Source organism: Topomyia yanbarensis, chromosome 1 (assembly GCF_030247195.1).
Source record: "Topomyia yanbarensis strain Yona2022 chromosome 1, ASM3024719v1, whole genome shotgun sequence".
Classification (NCBI taxonomy): domain Eukaryota; kingdom Metazoa; phylum Arthropoda; class Insecta; order Diptera; family Culicidae; genus Topomyia; species Topomyia yanbarensis.
This window is the reverse complement of record NC_080670.1, coordinates 46,339,645-46,360,713: the sequence shown is the minus strand read 5'-3', so window position 1 is coordinate 46,360,713 and position 21,069 is coordinate 46,339,645. Positions and strand designations below refer to the sequence as shown.

The window sequence follows — 21,069 nt, the reverse complement described above, 5'->3', positions numbered from 1 at the left end:
GTTCTTTAGAAAGCGGGAAGAAATATAATGGTGGAAATCGATGTTTAAAGTTATTTAGGATGTCAGTATGTCGGCTTCCACTTATCATCGATGAACATGAATAGTTCTCCGCAACTTATTTGATGTAGTCGCTTTGATTATGTTGAAAAACTAACGTACATGTGTGTGTATATTGATAGCATTCACTTCATGCAGCAGTTATATAAAATGTTTGTTAATTATAAGTATAACTCGCACCGAATACAATATGGTAACTAAAACTTGTTAGTTTTTCAAATAATACATTTCTATGGTAATTATAAGTTGCCATCTTGGTTTTCATAATTGTGTTAATCATCAATTTCCATCATCTACTGACTACCGTCTTCCATATAACACCCATATTGCTGATGATTTTCACTGTTTTGTAATGACCGGAAGCTACTATTTTGGTTTTCAAAATGGCGTCAATCATCAATTTTCATCACCTACCACCTTTAATATGATGCCCATATTGATGATACTATTTTTTCACTATTTTAAGGTTATCAGAAGCTGCCATCTTGATTTGGAATCATTTTATTATTAGACCCATACATTTCGCAAACTAATCACTAAATATCCAGACCACAGAAGGTAAAAATTTATCCTTTGATATTACAATTTCATTCAAACCGTTCTCATTTACAAATTTTCTTTTACTTGTTGCTGAAACCTTGTGAATCGAATATTTTTGCTAAGAATCTCCCTCTCTAAGCAAGTTCCGAGACAGGAAGGACACACACACAGTCCACGGACCCTCCGTTCCAATCATTCTTACCACCAACTTTGCATCGTGATCCCTTTCGGCCCTGTGCCGATGTTTGCTTTTAACAAAGCATCGAACAAAATTGCCAAATTAAGATCCATATCGCCGATACCCGTTGGGCCGACCTCAATCAGAGAGAGAGAGAGAAAAAAAAACCCTCTAATTTTACGATTATCACCACTTAATCATCGTTGTTAAAGATGTGTTTCCCCTCGTTTCCATCCTACCCTTGCGCCAAGCCCCTCTCGGAATACACGTGTTTCGGCAACAATTTCCATTGCCGTTCCATTGGTGCGGTTCCCGGTGCGGTACCTCTAAATACGAAACGGAACAGATCGGAATTCCTCGATAACCTGTGCACAGGCAGGCCCCGCGTGGCATCCATACGGGGCTCTCCGAAATCAACCGTTTCGTTCTGCCGGGGGTCGAAAAAACATACAGCACGTGTGTGTGTATGTGTGGAAAGAGTTTGAGGCACCTGGAGACATTGGGGCGGCCGGTTTCGCTCATACCCGGGCGTGCAAGTGAGAACCGAGCGCAGACAGACGCTTATCAGATGCTGGTTATTGTTAGTACCGTCATAATATTTACATTTTTTTATCCCTGGTGTTCATGTTTTCCTCTATCTGGCTAAATAATAAGGTATCTAAGCGAACGTAGATGCTGGAGGTTTCCCCGAAAACAATAATAGCATTAATAATAGTTATAATAAATGACACAATTATAGCCATTAGGGTTCGAGATCAGTCTCTCTCTCGGACGCGCATGCATTTTTGCACCAAACTCCTTGCATCGCGATGTTATGAAAAGTTATGTTCGCCATATATTATTACTGTTTATTGCGATTGTAGTTCTGCTTGTTCGACTGCTTCGCCGCAGATCTGCGCACGGATTAAACGTTTCCTTTTAGTCCGTTTTTGCACCCATTTTAGATACGCCTTGACTATTTAATCGAGCGCATTCGAATGAGAAGACACTCACAACGGACGTTTATTGCTTCCGTCAGTCCGGGTTGACATCAGCGGAAGCAGATCGGATCATTTGTCCTTGTAATAAAGTTCTAATTAATGTAAGAACATCAGCTCACCGAGGGAAGGCGATGCGCGCATCCGTGCCTAACGACACTAGCAATTATAGATTTTCTGCCCGAAAGGATGCACTCCTAACGTGTGATCAACACCTTGAGGGGGGACATAAAACGTGTTGCATGGTAAGGGTGTTTTTATTTCGCTTTCACCCTCTTTTAATCGTTTGACTGTCCGGATGACAGCTAGCTGGAGGGCAAATCATAATGTCAGCAGTGTACCTAATTATGAAGGGGGGACATCGTTGGAAGATGCACTCTGATTATTGATGGTATTCGCATCCGATCGGGTTGGGCGTGGTTGGTTTGGCTGACATGCAACAAGAACATCAATGATTAGCTTGTTTGCATTAGGCTCGAGTGGAACTAGTTGTTCGTGGTAAATATCAGGGATACCAGGTATATTTTTCGAATGTCTTCACTTTCAATAAAAATGTCTTAATTTATCTTCAACGGCCTGTATTCTGAATCCATTATTGTTTTTGAGCCAGAATTCTGCCAGAAATCAGTCAGACATCCGAACAAATTTGTCTTCATCATTTCAGAAAAAAAACCGGGCCATCCAGCCTCGTATAGACCAATGCCGCAGGCTACTTCCAGAGTAGAGTACTACTGTACCAGACGAACAAAGGGCAGAAGGCAACGCGAGTCGTAGCGGGCGTTCCTCAGGGCTCCATTCTCTATCCAACTCACCGGGATGTACGATGGAGTCTTAAGACTGCCCGGAAAAGTGAAAATAGTGGGTTTCGTGGACGGCGTGTCACTAACGGTGATTAGTGAGACACTTGAAGAAATGGAGGTGTCGGTGACGGAGGCAATAGATGCGATCGAGAGCTGGATAGCTCACCACAAGACGGATGTGTTGTTGGTCAGCAACTGCAAAGCGATTCGACGACCGGTTGAGCTTTAACAACCACGTTGATTACACCTACGAAATGTCGTTCTATTATCTAGTGTTTCGTCATCGATACTGCGATATGGAGCTCCTGCCTGGGGTGCGGCGTTGAAAACCAAGTGGAACCGAGAAAAGCTGAACAGGACGTTCCGGCTGGTGGTCGTACGAGTTGCGATTGCGTACCATCTGCATCGACCTGGCGGAGGATATCAAATGCTACAATCAATGAAACATCAGAAACGTGAGGAAGATGATAAGAGTCGATTTGGTGGTGATGTGGCAGCTGAAATGGGACAATACGGAGAAAGGAAAGTGGACTTACCAGCTCTTCCAAACCTGTCGACGTGAGTCAATAGAAAGCACGGAGAGATTACCTTCCAGCTGAAACAGCTCCCATCGAGCCACGGCTGCTTCAGGAAGTATTTTCATCGGTTCGGATACACAACGTCACCACTGTGCCCGGAGTGAGAGAACGTCGAGGAGACACCGGAGCATGTGGTCTTTCAATGTCTGAGGTTTGAAGTGACGCGCAGGGATCTACTTAAAGCGGGAGGACCGAACATCAACCCGGATAATGTAGCCTACAGAATGACAAGCGACGTAAAGAGGTGGAACGCAGTAAACAGAGTTATGATGTAGATCATGACCGTCTTACAGCGGCAACGGCATGATGAACATCGAGTAACGGTTTCAGGAGAGCAATCACCGCCAGGGAACTCTCCGCAGGAATAAGCTAGATCCCCCGCCGAGGGTTAGTCGAGTAGACTGCAACAGGGCCCCGAATATTAATCGTCGAAGCGCCAGCGAACCGAACGTCACGCTCCATCCGGAATCGCCAGATCGACCACGGCACCCCATCGGTTGTTCCGATAGAAAAATAGCGAAAACCAAAGAAGAATCGGTATTGGAGAACTTTTTTCGCCAGGGAACTCTCCGTCAACGTAAGCTTTTGCTTTCGAACTTCTCTCGCCGGGGAATTCTTCGTCGGAGTAGACTAGATCCATCGTCGGGGACTAAACCGAGTAGTTCGCGAATAAGTTGAGGAGCTGAATGGCTCATCAAGGAAGTAGTACTAAATGGCCCAAGAAGAGAACTAAAGGGCTTAAAGAAGTTGCGGCGCTAAATGGCGCCGGTCAAGAAGTTGTGGTACTGAAACCAAAGAAGAATCGGTTTCGGGAGAACTTCTTTCGTCGGGGAACTCTCCGGCAGCGTACAGTCGCCGGGAACTAGACTGCGTAGACCGCGACGAGACACCACCAGTCGCTCCAGCAAACCGGACGCCCTGCTCTTTTGGAATCGCCGAACTGACCTCGGTACCTGGCTGGTTGGCTTGCTTTCGAACTTCTCTCGCGGGGAATTCTTCGTCGGAGTAGACTAGATCCATCGTCGGGGACTAAACCGAGTAGTTCGCGAACCAGTGGGAAGCTCAACGAGGAAGTGGTACTAAATGGCACAAGGGAACTGATGGGCTCAGTAAACTAGACAGTCTGAAATTTGCCGCCCAGATTGTCCTCGTAGGGGAAGAGCACTGATTCTAGACTCACAGCTAGCTTTAATTAATTGTATTAGCGGGTCGGGTGACCACCCAAACCCGTTCATTGAGTTGTTGGTTTTTGTACATTTTTTTCCTGCTCAGAATGTTTTTGAACATGTTTTCGTATATACACAAAAAATATTCATATCATCCCCCCTCCCCGAAAAAATTTCTTACGACGCCACTGTCCTCTGCTACTTGTTGATCGATCCGTCTGCCTTCTCCCACGCTCATGTTTGCGTCCATATCGTCGTTGCTAGAGCTGCTTTGGTTTTCACTGTTTGGCGCTTTTTGTATTTTCGAGTTACCCTGGTAGACCCGTCTTTTTACTTGTTCATTATATCCCATGATATGTTGGCTATTGATTTTTAGGATATCGTAGAATATGGTATGCCCGGCATTTATTTTTCGGTTGACAATCTGTGGTGTAATACCAGATGTCGAAGGTTGTTTGTTAGTGTTGGCCATAGTAGATGAATTTTATTTAGTTGTTTTGGCGCATGACTTACCGTGGTGTGCCATCTGATTACAGAACTGGCCCATAGTAAGTGCATAGCGTTGTTTGAATGACGTTAACACCTTGACACAATCTGCCCTCGAAAGTCAATTAAGAAGATATGGGTTGGTTCAGCCGCATTCGCAGCAGCCGAAAACCGTTGAGAATATCGGGGAAAAGTTTCTCCAAGTATCGTTTGTGCCGGATATCACATCTACATAGTTCGACATGAATCTTTTAATATAATCTGTGCTAGTGGGCGATGTCAAATCGTGTAGGCGAATTTCCGTCGCATCATTGTTGTTGGTTTTGATGTTTTCATATTCGACGTAGTGTTTCATATTGTTCTTCGCTACGAAGCTTTCTGCCTCGACTAAGAAATTAATCAGTACTACATTCCTTGTATGATGTAGTTGTATGTGGGACACTACGGGCAGCACAAGCTCAATTTTCACCTTGCTCAACTGTTCCACTTTCCAATTAATTTGGTCGTTCATTCATTTCATTCGCATTTGGCGGTAATGGGACTTCTATAGTAGACACGTAGTATCTTTCGTTTGTTTTCTGTCACAAGCGGTGAGCTTGTTGACTGACAAAGGTTTTCTTTAGGGGTCAGTTCATTCGAGTAACTGTTTGTTATGGTGAGTTCTATCTCTGGCAAAGAAGTTCTGGACGTTTTTTTCCAATAATTTGAATTTTAACGATCTTGTTTTAATCAACTTTGTGTACAGTTAAAACTTACCAAATGACCGATATTTCAGCACTATTTAAGGTAATGTGAAATTCATTCGATTTTTCATATTTCGGCAATTTGGACAAAAAATGATATTTGGTATTATGACTGTTTACGAAATTGTTTAACGTACTGATATATTTATGGTTAAAAATAGCTTTATTTTGCTTTGCGTGTATACGAATATCGCTACCACAACTAATAGTTTTTTTGTTTAAGGTAGTTTCTAAGCCAGTGACTACGGTTTCAATATTAAAGCTACTCGTATGATCCAACCAGTCAAATATGCAATGCCAAATATACAATAACTCTCGGTAGAAAGCACCAATGCCAAGTTAGATAAACGGTTGCTAAAATAGTTATGGAACTTGTGTTTCGACTTCGTCTTATCAGAATCCGGCACTAACTTAGTGACATGATTAAGCTAGAGTTGGATTTACGCTTCAGAAAAAATGAGTCGGTATTCTGTGACTAAGTTTGTGTCAGATTGTGATGAAACGAAGTTGAACCGCAAATTATATAGCTCATTTAGCTGTAGATTTTTTTTGCATAAAATCGGTTTTATTCAATTTTTTCCTTAGTGGAGAAAAATTGGTTTTGCCCCTTATGACGAAATATAGTATGGTAAACAGTCGCTGTTTTCCATTTTATTTTCTTTCTTTATGAAGTTGTTGATTTTCGATAATAAAAGCATAAAAAATGATTTAAAACGCGAATCCGGAGATTTTACAATTGGAAAACACTAGCCTGAAAATTTGAAATTTGGAACTCGATGCGAACTAGAAAAACTCTAGTAAGAGAACTGCGGAGAAAAAAACAGCATTTTTGGCAACTTATGCCCCGGCATTGTATGGCAACATGTCCAATGTTATAAGGATAGGCAATGTTCGATTGGATTCGTTTTTTGACAGCTAAACGCGAATCCAATCGATCCAAAATGGAGTCTCCGCAGTTCTCTTTCTAGAGTTTTTCTAATGCGAACCCAATTTGTTAATATGGAGAATTTACTCAAAACCCTCAAGATTTGGATTTTTAAGCACCAAAACTGGATCTCAAGATCATCTAAAAATGATAGAATAATTCGGTCCTGAAGCCGTACGCGTCCAGTTATATATACCTATGGTAAAACGAAGCATTCACAATGCAACCTTTTTTGCGGAATGCTCTACTTCTTTTTGAAAATACTGTGCAGCCAATTCTCAGTGTATTGGACATTTGCCGGGCTAGTGCTGATACTGAGGATCTTTCCTGGTAGGGGACCAAACTTTTTGCCAAAAAGCTGACGATTTGGCAAGGCATCTGAAACTGCGATTCCAGAACGCCTATTTTATCGCCTGGAAAAATCATGAACTTGCCGGATTATAAGCTGGAGTATCTGCAGCAATAAATCATCATACACTACTTCTCACCGCAGGCCGGAGAAATATTGGCAGGACCTCTAGCCGAAAAAAATGCGCATTCAGTTTTTCACCAATTGAGCATTATTGGGGTTTTATTAACAGAAAATCAATGTGGTCATCCATGATCAGAGGATTATTGCATAAAATAGGGCGGAAATATACCGAACGGCTAATGAGGAAAATTGCAAAAACCATGCCGCATTTAATTATATAGTCGTACGGCATTTAATACAAATGAAATCATTGTGGTCTTTAATTTAACCGTATTGTTCCATTTGCTTCTCGTTCATAGTATTCTACGAAGACTAGTGGAAATAATCCGTTATTGGCTCTCGCTTTGTTAGGAATGTCGACACTTTATTTATAGATCACCTTAATCCGTCATCGACAAACGTAATCAAAAAGTCATTCATCATACAACTTTCTAAATAGTTGAATAACTCATACTAGTTTGACTAGCAACGATCTAATCAAGATACTCAAAAAGTCACCTTTCTCCAACAGCGTCTGATTACACAACGGAAGTTCATTCTTTTCGAAATTCTATAGAAATTTAAACTCCACCATCATCATCATCATCATCCTCGTCACCGTTGCCCAGATCGGTCCTCCACTCGTCCCGAGACCCCCTCCAAACCAGTCATAATCGATTATCAACGATCTGCAATCGCGCTTCCCGTGACACGAGTGAGCAAAGTACATATTATGACAACCCGTTGACAGGGTTGGACCCGCCGGCTATGAATGGCCGTATCAAGATCGAGAAAGCGCCTACTGACAGGGCTAACTGAATGGCTTACCTGATTGCTATTTGCTTATGTTGTCTTTCAGCAGTGAAGTGCGGCGGTGGTGAATCTGTGGGAAAACGAGATAGACAGGAGGAAAAAAAACAAAGGAAATGTTAGTAAATTAACCTTAAGTGTCTGCTAAAAACAGAAAGATAGTTCAATAGTGAAGGCAAAGGTCTGATCAAGTGCTAGAATTAACAGGTCGTAAATCATGCCATAAATCGCAGCAGGATCGAATGTCTAATGCCCGTAAATCTCGGATGTGCGCGAGGCGTAGTTCTTAACGAGATCGATAGATTTGCGGTCGTTCTAGTTTCGTGCCGCGAGGATCGATACCCGGAAGGTGCCTTCTTCTTTCGGTTAAAGTGTGCTTTTAATCAAAATTGGCCCATCATCGGCTCGGTCGTGAATCGGTCCACGAAACGGCCCCGAACGGGGCTTTCTTCCGAATGGAGTGTGAGCGCGCGCGCGTCTTTGTTTTTTCTCCAGGGTTCTCGAGCCGTGATTTATTCTCACCGGATCCATAAATCAAATGTGAGTAATGAGTTTTGGGTACGATTTTTGCCGTCAGTGAAGAACCACCCGACAGTCACAATGGGGGAAAACGGGAAGTGGCGCTAGGGCTCCGCGATGGGTGTTTGAAGAGCCTTGCCACAAGATGAAGTACGGACAGCTGAAAAGCTACCCGCTTCAGATGGGTGTACGGTATTGGAATGCTTTGGTTTCCTAACTAAACAGGAACAGTTAGGTACCTACTTTGTAATTGTGTGCTTGAAGGAGGACCAAATTGGTCAATAAATACGGTTGTACCGGTGGCTTTGATTGCTTCCTCCCACAACGTCACAGAGGACAAAAACCGTTGGATTTATGAGTGGCTCTTGTGAAGCTCTACCTGCCTACTGTTCTATGATTTTTTTTCGAAACCGGAGGGCATTTCTTCTTCGATTCATATATCTCAATCGACCGGCATCGGTCTGGGGGGAACCCAATCAAATTTCTTCAGAACGTGGATGAGTAAAGGCTACTACTGGTTGATGATTGATCATTGATCGTTTATTAATTAGGGAGAGATATGCGAAGACGCCATATTAACATTTCTGACAGCTCATTTACAACCACAAATGCAAAGTCAAACCAAAGGAATTTGGTTTGTTTGGCTCACGAAATACCTAATCTGGTTTTTGCAGTCCAAGCTTTTTTGTTTTTCTCAGGAATAATTCGGCACCGTCTCCTTTTTAACGAGAGTAGAAAGGTCAATTCAGCCAGCGAAGTTGTCAAATTAGTGAATCAGTCGAGCCAATCTATCTCTTTTTGGGAGCACTGCTAGATTTCAACAATGAAATTGAGGGTTACCATTTTGTCTGCTTTTCTTTCCGCATACCTCTCACAGGAGGATGACTAAGCCAACCCATATTTTAACCTTTCTTTGGGAGCACTGCTTGGTTTCCAGCTTGTCTATTTTCTTAGAAAAAAATATCGAAATTTTTTGTTAATGATAAAAATCACTGTAACTGCACTGTAAAAATTGGTGGAAGTTCGGTATTTCGTGATGAAAACAAACCAAACTGCTTTGGTGTAGTTGTAAATAAGCTGTCAGAAATCTGAATTCCCCTAATCATTTTTTTTATGTGACACGTTTGCTATCCCACAGACTACAGACACTTTATACACAGACATGCAGAAGCAAAAACAGTAAAACTAGCAACCATGGACATTTCCTGGCATTACGGAAGATCCCATACGCTTTAGATGGGCTTCCCCCTTTACTTCCCCTCTCAATACCTTCATGCTCGTTTGGCTGTACTTTTTGACAGTCCGTTTGGCTGCACTTTTTGACACTTCGCTAGTCTGTGTATAAAGTGTCTGTACCACAGACCTATCCACAAATGTATACGGTTCTGCCCACGGCAACAAAACAATTTAAAACAAGTTAAATTTTTTAATGCTTCTTCGAAAAAATATCCTGTTTGTAGTTATCCTCATAGCGAGAAATATGCGGAGACGCCATTGTCTATCAAATGTCAAATTAAAAATTTACTTTTCGATGCGTTTTGACAGATGAAAAAAAGCATCATCATTTCACTCTCGTGCCATCTGACGGTCAATATCCTAGGTTAGATCACGAATATTGGGCCATCGAATTTATCAAATTCTGGAGCCAACCAAGCCAATCAGGTTTTCTTTTGAAGCACTGCTAGTTTTTTCGCAATAGAATAAAAGGTTTTCATTTTTTTCTGTTTTTTCGGCAGTTCTTTTACTTTGTGTTGAGGTAAGATATGTATCCTATTTTCTCCATTATTATGCAGTTGTCGCAGTAGATAACTAAGTATTAACGCATTTGCCCATAATTCCATGCGGCCGATCGAAAGGAAGGCCGCGCTTCATGAAGCGCCGCGCTCAGCCAATCTGTCATAATATCGCAAATTTGCATAATAAAGAGCTGAATGAGTTCACAAGTTATTCCAAAAATCAGCCCTATGTTATGCAACGTCTTGTGCCGTTTGAGTATACCAGATGCAAGTGGTGCCAAATTCTCCACGTTCAATAAAATTCAAAAATTCTTTTTAGATTACAGAATTGATTAAATTCGTGTAATGAGCTGTTATTATCAATTAAATTGTGTTTTAAAAACTGTTCTTGCGATTAAACCAAAATAGGAGGCTTATTACTACCGCATATAGCAAATACATGTACTAGTTACACAAAAAAAATTCTGGCGACCTTAGTTCGGCCTTTAGTAAGCAGTTGATGCAGTGTGTACGTTTCTGTGGATGTCTCAAACCCTCAATATTAAATCATCTAACATATCTGACGTTTAAAATACGCATACTAAGATCTCGCATTGTTGCTCTTGAGTTAGTTGTCATTTTTTCGAACCAAAAGGAAGAATATGAAGAAAAAAAGCAAAATACGTATTGCATTACGTAAAGCTTTTTTGGTACTTTTCAACCTGCCCCCCAGATAAGAGTTCGTAAGATTCCCCTACATAAGATCTTATCACGATTTGTGTAATTAAAAAATCATTTTTTTTATTCAGTAAATTATACGATAGCGAAAACTATTAATAGAAAATTCAGGACAAAATTTAACTATAATCATCTGCAGTAATTTTATTTATCCAAGTAATTTAAGTAATTTATCCTAATCTCGCCCAGTAGAAATTTCAGATTATTTTTTTTTTGCAGATGTTCAGCAAATTTGATTCGCTATATTCCTTTTTCTCTGAATCTATTTCCTTGTGATGTAGAACTCAAAAGAATTTATAATCTCTTCTGGTGTGAATTTATTCTGAGTTCCACCTGTAAGGGTATCAACACTTCTTAACTTGTAAGACAGATTGTGACTCCAGTTCTTGATCAGAACAATGTACCTCCAAGAGTCAAGAAATTGCTGTAACTGTTCCAAAACCATCGACAATTAAGCCGCTCCTCACGTTGTCAACAATCAACAAAATTCCATAACTAATTTAACAATCATATTCTGCCGCTGTAAAACACTTCAATTCGAGGTCCGGCTTTCCTTGACCATGATGTACAATATGTGCTTATATTGTTTGATATACAAAATGTTCATGGCACAAATAAGAAATAGTTTCTTTTCTTATGAAAAGTATATTTTTCTTATTGATTTCATTTTTCATGCATGTTTTATGATATTACATGAGAAGGGACGAACCCTCCCTCCCCCTCAGATAAGAATTTGTAAGACATTTTGAAACTCCCCCTCGCCCCATATGCCCTTACGTAATTAGTGTATGGCCCCTTTCCGGTTAAGGTTAGGTTTTTCGTGATCAAAACAATTTTCTTTGACTTGACTTTGTTTTTGTGGTTATAAATGAGCTGTCAGAAATTTAAATTTATTGAAAACTTTTATGATAATAATCGATAGAAACAATAAATAGAGACTCTCATTTGCAGATAGAATCATATAGCTTGAATTGTTGAAAATTATGATAATCGAAGGGAATAAAAAAGTCATTATTAGCTATATTTTTAATATTTCAATAGAAAACTCAATTGTCCATGTTCAATATAGTCAGCTGATTATTATTTTTTTGCATTTAGTACTAATAACAAATGTAGAAAAAGAGAAATTGACGCATAGAACAGAAGGTAACATACTCTTAAATAGTGATTATGATTGTCCAATCAGCGTTAAACTCAAGCATCGATCACAATTTCACCTTTGTTGTCACTACAATCAAAGGCATTATTGTTATTGACGGCATTTGCCGTGAGAGTATAAAAACGCTTTTAGATATAGATGGCTTGGTCCATGATGCTACTCCTCAGTTGATAATGAACATGTGCGGTAATAGGCTACAATAGTAATCGATGAAAAGCGAACTTTTATAAGCCTTTCCGCTCTTTAATCGCACCTTTTAAGTGCGCGAAGCGCTATAAAACGGCTTTTCAGTACATATTATATTTTAATCGGGGATACCGGATATATTCTTCAAATGTTCTCACATTTCATAACAGTAACTCGTAATCGGTTGTTGCTTTTGAGCAAGGATTATTCCAGAAACGAGTCAGAACTCCGAATTCTGAAAAGCCGAAGCTTTTATAGTTTAATAGAAGTCTAAAACCTTTTTATGTAATGTAAGTATTCATTTCATTTCAAATGTCTTCAAAATGAAGACATGCCTTCACATCTGGCATCTCTGGCCTCAACTAATATTGGCACTCTTTGCTCACTTGTGCTACCCGCACTCATATCCGTTCAAACCATTCGGAATTTAATTCGGAATCCTGAATGGATTCAGTATGGATTCCAACTCAAATGCAACAACCGATTCTGAAACCGATTGAGTCAGAATCGGTTGTTGTATTTGAGTTGGAATCCATACTGACTCCATTCAGAAATCCGAACCGGTTCCGGAATGAGTTTAACTGGGTATGAGTGACCCGTGTGTACTTTTCGGTTCGTCCCTGCTGCCATGCCATACCCCAGTTAAACTCATTCCGGAACCGGTTCGGATTTCTGAATGGAGTCATTATGGATTCCACATCAAATGCAACAACCGATTCCGACTCAGAATCGGTAGTTGCATTTGATTTGGAATCCATAATGACTCCATTCAGATTTCCGAATCAAATTCCGAATGGTTTGACCGGGACCCAGGCAAACTAGAGCACTCTAGTTAGAGTGCGGCCAAGACGCGTTTGACGTATCCAAACGAGCAGAAATCTGACATTTCTAGGGTTGCCACCTCTGGAGAAGCTTTAACCCGGAGATTTTCACTGACCTGGGGGGTTGTGGATTTTGAATAGAACTAGACGGAAATTGGAATTAAAGCGATTGCTCGGCATTTTAGAGCAATTTAATTGCTTTTTATCACTACGTTACAGTAAAGCTGTAAATTTTTCACATTTGAGAACGGTTTGTCGGTTGAATGTGGTGTAGTATTACACTTCCCCAACTGAGTCCCAAGAATACAAAAGCACCAGCTACTCTCGCTGTGGAGGTTAAGTCGAACGAGCATATCTCTCCTCCATAACTAACAGGAAAAGGAGAGCAAAGGAGGCTGCGGCATCACATGGGAAGCACTATTTGGTGTCGGTTTTTCATCACCTCCCTAGCCAACATTTAAGGGTGGCTGCAGGAGTAGCAACAACGCCGGAAGAACTCGTTAGATGTTGACCTTGTCAGTTGGATTAGAACAAATCCGCCATACCTTGGTGCAGCTGGTGATAAGCACCACTAACAGTGAAGTGATTTAGTAAAATTGCAGCAAAATGATTTTTTACATTTTGAGCGACTTAGTGGGATGCTACACTTCAATTGTAGCATATAGCGAAATATTACTTTCCTTAATTTGTAGTAAATTTGATTTATTTTTTCATATTCATTGCTTTGTGAAAGAAATCGGCAACATTTCTTCGCCACCTCGAAACGAAGGGTTAGTCGGACAAAATAAATCACCAGAGTAACAGTTAACTTATACTTTTCAAATATTTTGTAAAGAATCAATTAATTAAAAAAATGAAAATATTCTTCTTCCCATCAAACCCGGAGAAATTGATGTAAAGCCCGGAGATCGCTCCCGAAAACCGGAGTCTCCGGGTCAAACCCGGAGGGGTGGTAACCCTAGACATTTCTATTGTGAATACGTCAAATTTCATATTCGTTTGGATACGTCATGGCCTCTTGGCCACAATCTAACTAGAGTGCTCTAGGGCAAACGTGTACCCAGTTAAGCTCAGCCGGAAATGAACTGGAATTCTGGCTGGTTCCAGTTCGTATTCCGGCTCCAGTGACACAACCGATTCTAGTTAGAATCGGTTGTGTCGCTGGAGCCCGTGTACGAACTGGAACCAGCCAGAATTCCAATTCATTTCCGGCTGAACTTTACTGGGTATGCCCGGTCAAACCATTCGGAATCCTGAATGGAGTCAGTATGGATCCCAAATCAAATGCAACAACCGATTCTGAGTTGGAATCGGTTGTTGCATTTGATTTGGAATCCATAATGATTCCATTCAGAAATACGAACCGGTTCCGGAATGAGTTTATCTGGGGTTAAGCTCAGCCGGAAATGAACCGGAATTCCGGCTGGTTCCAGTTCGCATTCCGGCTTCGTATTCCAACTGGAACCAGCCAGAACTCCAGTTCGTTTCCGGCTGAACTTTACTGGGCGCGCTTTCTACACCATCATTTGTCAGTCTGTAGGCTAATTTTTTTTTCAGCCATAAGAAAAAATAGTTGAGGTTTATAGACTATACGAGTGTACTCGTGAGGACGTCCGCCATCGATGTATATGAAAAAATGAAATCATAAGCCTTCTATTCACGTTAAAAAAGGTATAGTGGTGAATTATTTCGCGAGTGAAATAAACCGAATTTCTTTGGTTTCCCTCTAAGAACGGTTGGTTTCAAAATCGTCCAATGAAGGACGTTCGTTGGACCAATTTGAACGACGTCCAAATAACCGTTCAACAAACGTCCATCGTTGGATCCGTGTTGAACGATTTTGAAACAATTTTTTGGACGTCTCAGTGGGTTGGCTTTGCATTTGTTCTGGTAAATGAGATGTCAAAAAACTAAAGAAACAAAGAGAATTTCTCATTGCTAGATATGACGTTTTGAATCAAGATCTAGATTTGTGTATATCAGAAGCAGAGATGCCAGATTTGAAGATTTGTCTTCATTTTGAAGACATTTAAAATGGGACGACGTGTTTTTAATTTTGAAGACAAATTTATTCGGTTGTCTGATTTAAATCCTGGCAGAACTCTGGCTCAAAATCAATAACCGATTCAGAATCCTGGCCATTGAAGACATTTTTTATAAAATCATTTGAAAAAGATACCTGGTATCCCTGATCAGAAGAGACATTTTATACAACAGGGGTTGAAGAGGTTGAATATTTTACCGTTTTGGGCAACTATATAATTAAATTTTGTGTTGGTATCGTAGGGAGATTTGTGTTCAGGTAGAGTTGGTTGACAAATTAGGCTGCGTAGTGAGTGGCGATTGGAAGACCCTCCACTGAACTGGAACGCGGCGGAAAATCTGAGATAGGCGATAACAGAAATGAGAGCAATCGGGGCAACGATCTCGACTTTCGACGAAGACGGTTGAGTTTTGTGAGCAAAAGTTCTGAAACCTAAAGATCATAAAAAGGTTTTCCACCTTCAATTAGGTAAAGATCCCAATCGACGGTGTCGAAGCAACTGAAGATCGGCCCCGTGCTACCCGTCAACCACCTCGTTTGAAAATTCATTACCGGGTCGAGATTCCTTCGGCCTTCCGATTAAAACTCAAGGTTAAACCCCTAAGCCACGTGTCTCACACCATTCCTGAGGTGTTCGAAAGCATTTTGCCGCAATCCGTCGTCGCTCCGTAGTAACGATCTCGACAGGATCGCGCGATGGCCATTGTGATCACCGCCGCCGCCATCAGCATTGTTAACTTCAGTCGTCACCGTTATCAATAAATTTAAAAAAAGATATTTATTCTTGCATTTTTTAAGTTTAGGTCAGTCACACAGTCAGCCAGTCGAATTCTCCCCCGCACCCACAACGCCCCGGGACTCGAGGAATAAAAGAGGCTTGAGTGTCCACTCCAGGACTCCCATACCAGGAGTCGCAGTTTTGGCGAGTCCCATCTGGGGCATTGCATATTCCCAAGGCGAAGAGCCTTATGATTATTGACAATTACTTCAATCTATCATTTTTGATTGAATGTTTTCCTTGCTAAAATATTTAGTTAATCTTTAATTAAACCTCCTTAGTTATTTATGTGGTAATAGGGTCATTGAATAAAAAATTCTTCATTTATTAGATAAACCGATAGAGCTCATCTCATATGCTCAACATCAGAAAAAAAAATTAGTGGATTTTTCACACAACTAACTAATTTGGTAACTAGCGTTACCAAATTAGCTAAGAACAAATCAAAGATACATTGAGTCAAATGTTAAAGCTTGTTGCACTTAGTATTCGGACAATTTTTTTAACTCGCTGGCACTACCTCCATGGTCGTATTTGGAAAGTTCTAAAAGCGCTTTGTTTGGAAATACACGTGTTTGAGTAGGAAAAGTGTCGTCTTGATACGATCAGTGCAAAGTTGCGATAAATGGAAAACGGGACCAAAAATTGATCCTCCACACCCACGTCGAAATCCCGGTTCTCCATGCTTTCGGACAAAACTTTTATCCAGGCACAGTGCGTAGCGCCCATCAACTTCAAGCTTGTGTTCGTCGATAAATTTACACAGTAACTTATTATCTTGCAAGGAATTTTCAGCTGGAGTCACAAAACCAAGCTTTTCACTGAAAAACGAACGATTGACTCCGATCTCTATAAGCAAATACCTGGAGAACTTACTTATTGAAACGCTGTGACACCATACTTAATCCGAGCATAATGAGCCCGAATTTCAAGTGAAGCATACTTTGATCTGAAAAATGTTGAAAAATATGTCCAGGTTTGAGTCGAATATGAAGGAAATTTGAGATAAAATAAAGGACGCTTCGCAATATCACCGAAATTAAGAACATGTGCTTTAAAATAAGAGCGTTTGGTGACCCAAATTTCGCCAAATTGGTTTGCACTTTCAACAGCTATCCTAGCAAAAGAAAAGGGATCAAGGTGGTTCAATGGAAGCTGTGGTCGTAATAATTTAATTATATAAAACAATTTTTATTTATTATTTTGCTTATAAAAAGTGAAGAGAATAGCTCGACTACGTATCTGGAACGTCACCTGCATCGGAATAAAATCATAAACAGGCTTGATATGGCTTTATGAATATTCTATTTTTAAAATAAAACAATTCCAATTTCTGTGTTCTCGGATACCATGGCTGCATTTCTGGATTAACCAACACAATTCTGGGTAACCGCATTTCTTGATCACTGAGATTTTGATTGTTGAGCTGTTTTGACGCTTTAATTTTTAAACTTCTTAGATGTTGATTTCAATGTGAGAATCCCTGAAATATAAATTCATACTTTGTTTTGTTGGATTTTCTTTTATTTGAGTTTCTATTTTGCCTTTCTCATATAAAAAGGTTATGCAATCACTCTAAAAATCGTCAACCTAATCCCGGCCCGAAGAGCCGAGTGTCGTATGCCATTCGACTCAGTTTGTCGTGATTGGAAAATGTGTGTGTGTGCATGTATGTGGGAAAAAATGTCACCTCTGTTTCTCAGAGATGGCTGGACCGTTTTGCACAAACTTAGTCTCAAATGAAAGGTACAACCTTCCCTTCGGCTGCTATTGAATTTTTTTTATTGATTGTACTTCCGGTTCCGGAGTTACGGGTGGAAGAGTGCCACCACACAGCAAATTCTCATATAAACTGAAATGAAAAATTCTCAAAGGGGGGAGTAAGGGAAAATTTCACAATCGAATTTGCATTTTTGATGCCAAATGACTTTAAAATGCATGAAACGTTGAGATTTGATGAAATCACGTAAAAAATTTTTTACGAAGATTGACTTTTTTGGACTTTGGCACATTTTTTCCTTTCTCATATAGAAAGGTTATGCAAGCACTCTAAAAACCGTCAACCTAACCCGGCCAAAATTTTTTTTGACCTATATAGGCTTAGGTAGGAGTATGCAATGAGGGATTGCTACTTTAAAATTAAAACTAATTTAAAATTTCTTAACAAGTTGAAAATTTTCGGCAGGGTCGGGACACCCTGGATCGGGAATAAATATTGCGAACAGTTCGAAACGATGCTTCAAAGTAGCGCTAATAAAATTATTCGATCAACTAAATTTACATTATGGAAAGCCTCAAACAAACAATCAACTTAAAAGTAGTCGAAATTCGAAGTCACTCACAAAACGTGCTCCACCTTTCAGCTTGATCACTCCGGGTCATGTTTATTATTATTACTATTATCCAAACGCGGTTCAAGCAACAACAGGTACGCAAAAGCCCCACTTTAAATCCTATCCAATATGTGTGTGTAGACAGCAGCGGATTATAGCGGTTCGGAATATGCGTCCGGAAGGTTCGCAACAACAACAGCTCGACGACTGCCTGCCGTAGAACGACGGTTGATAGCAGTCCGATCCTAAGCTGCAAACTCACTGCACAGTTCGGTCCCCCAGGTATGTTTCGGATTACCTCCGCCCGGGAGGAGATAAATTGCCGTATCAACAATCGCACAATTACGGCCACACCACACTGAGATCGAGCTGGGTTCTTCTCGGCTGGCGGTGGCGGCAGTGGTGGTGCGGCGTCTATGTATCATAATAAATCTGTCATGTAACCGAGTATTACAAACTAGATTAAAATAAATCAGTTGCAAACGACTGGGACTGCCGCTGCAGATGTTCCAAGAGACCGAATCCACGTATGTGTATGTCTGTGTACTCCACCGTGGGGAGATGATCCGTTGGGAACCGTTGGACTCCTCCGCCCTTCTTTTTTTTAGGGTCGCGAGGAAGAGTCCGCGCAGAACGTACGTAGTACGCGTTGCTCCAGTTTTGTGATTATGATGTTGTCGCACAAGACGATCCTGCTGTGAGTGCGTGGCAACTCCACGTCTACGTTTGCTTGTCTTGTGTGATTAACTTTGTTGATAATTTAATTAGTGTACACATCCTGCTGGGCCCCCGGTGGCTGTAATCAGTGGAGATAAATCTTCCACTGGACGACTGTTGAGCAAGAGTGGGAGGAATGTGAAAATAGTACAGTGCCGCGTTAATCCAGTAGCCGCAGTCGAACAAAGGGTTACTATTAGGAGCTAAGCAGCTTCCTGCGATATACATTGGTGTTGAGAGCAAATGCTTAAATTATGGATGCTTGAATCGGGGGAAGGCGGAAAATAATGTATACAGTTGTAGGCTGGATTGCAGTACGATTGCTGTCTACAGTTGAACAAATGAATTTCAATGAAATCATGTTTTATGTATATCAAAAATTACTGACCACTGATTTCGGTTGAAGATAAAAATGATAAGTTGTTTCACAAGGAAGCCTGCATTCATCGTCTGGGAGGTGTGGCAAAGACAATTCCCACGCGGCAATCAGGTCGATCCGTATAAATTATTCTCTTGCGTATCGTTTTTGTAAAAACCAGAGATGGTTTTCACGACAGGTTTTCCATGTATTCCCAGCATAGACGTAGACCTCAGCACTGCATTATTTTTATTCGGCATTTTTTGTGAGCGTTTTGAGATTGGGTTTTACAAATTGTGCGAAACTTGCAGTTTGTTTCTTCTGGTATAAAAAGTGACTTCACCCGATTCTTTTAATTTCATATAGCAACAAGGAAGCGTTCAACATAGAAATGCGCGTATTATATACAACAGCAAAATCGGAAAAATTCTGATGCCATCGAATATTGTATTCCAGCCGAAGACATCTCTTGGGATGGGTAAACAGGGCTGACAATCCTATTTTTAAGGATTTTTCTTGTAATTGTGGAAAGATCCACTGGCTACGTTAAGCAGTGGCGGATCCAGGGGAAGGCTCCTGGCAGTCCGGAATTTTTTAACTTCTTGAGAAATTTTGAAATAGTTTCGTTTTAAATTCGAAATCATTCCACACCAGTTTCGACCACCAAAACTGGTTTTAATTAAATGAGGGTTTTACGTATTACTTATTGTATAATGAACATTTCAAAATCGAAATTTCGGCTCCCCTCCGATTTTTTTTTCTGGATCTGCTGCTGACGTTAAGCTTAAGCATTGAATCGTGTCTTAGAAAAAAATAAAAAAAAAACTATTCAGGCGGGCATAGCGTAGTTGGTAGATCGATTGCCTTGTACGCGCTCGCCTGGGTTCGATTCAAAACCCTGCACATAGGTTTTTTTCCAAAAAAAATCTAACCCGAAAAGAGGCGAAAGACCCTAAAGTTAAAACCTCTATAATCAACATAAAAAAAACTATTCACTGGGACCTTCGATTCACACCGAAAGTTTCCTATTCCTCCCACAGAGAAGTTCAACAAAGTGTCTCAAAATCTTTCATATCAGATCTTACATTGGACGCCAGTTGAACGATCCGTTGGATGTCGTCCATTGTTGGAGTTCTTGCAAAACTGCAGTGATGTGAACGACCCGAAAAATATATTTCCGGTTTAAAAGCCAACCGGATTTTGAGTTCGAAGGCGATGAACCTAGGTTCAAAACTGAAGCAAACAAACAAACGGTTTGACAGCAATTAGTTTCAGCCTCAAACAAAGGCAACAGAAGAGTCGAATTTCGGGAACATGTTACTAGTGGCAAGATTCGGTGCAAATAATTTGTTGCAAATGGGAATTTTCTCGGAATGATCTAACATTTTGTTTGAAATAGTACACTGCAATAAAGCTGAGAAACAGTAGATGACTAGCATGGTTTTAAATTTAAATATGTACACACATAGAAAAAATCATGTAAATTTGGGTCTCCTGAATCTGTCATTTACGCGCATCAACATTGAAATACTTTAGTAATCCGTCAGTTGGAGATTTACATTACGTTCATATTTTTATGCTGTCTACCCCACATTCACGTATCATTTAATGCATTATCAAGGACCATAACCAACTCAAAAATATGTATAAAAATTTTAATATCGCATCAAAATGATCATCAATTCCACTTACACGCTTATCAACGACAGTTTAAAGATTGTTTTCTGACTAGAATGTCAAAAAATTCAACCGCCTAAAATGTACAGTTACTATATTCATAGACGGAGATACTGACCAATTTGAACACGCAAATGCCAGAATCAATTCTATGAGAATCACGAGCCAATCGGATCCAATTCTAGCCTCAATATTGAATCATCAAGCCCCTTCCATCAAGAGCCTTCTTAACATTAAAAAAAAAGGTTTAGACCCATTATGTGTACTTTGATCTTCAACATTTCAAGCAAATTAAACAAAATTCGTTAATAAC

General features: G+C 40.4%; 2 protein-coding genes across 3 annotated transcripts in view; one reads left to right on the top strand and one right to left on the bottom strand.

Moving 5' to 3' along the window:
* LOC131677531 (uncharacterized) overlaps positions 1 to 21,069 on the bottom strand; it is a 462,464-nt gene that overhangs the window by 187,281 nt on the left and 254,114 nt on the right. The window contains exon 3 of one of the 2 annotated variants that reach the window (XM_058957393.1): positions 7,730 to 7,784. The exons of the other annotated variant lie outside the window; for it this stretch is intronic. The gene's annotated coding sequence lies outside the window, so the exon portion shown is untranslated. The remainder of the gene's footprint in view (positions 1 to 7,729; positions 7,785 to 21,069) is intronic. 2 annotated transcript variants of the gene reach the window in all.
* Positions 1 to 21,069, top strand: part of LOC131677534 (autophagy-related protein 16-1) — a 405,805-nt gene that overhangs the window by 204,042 nt on the left and 180,694 nt on the right. The window lies entirely within an intron of this gene.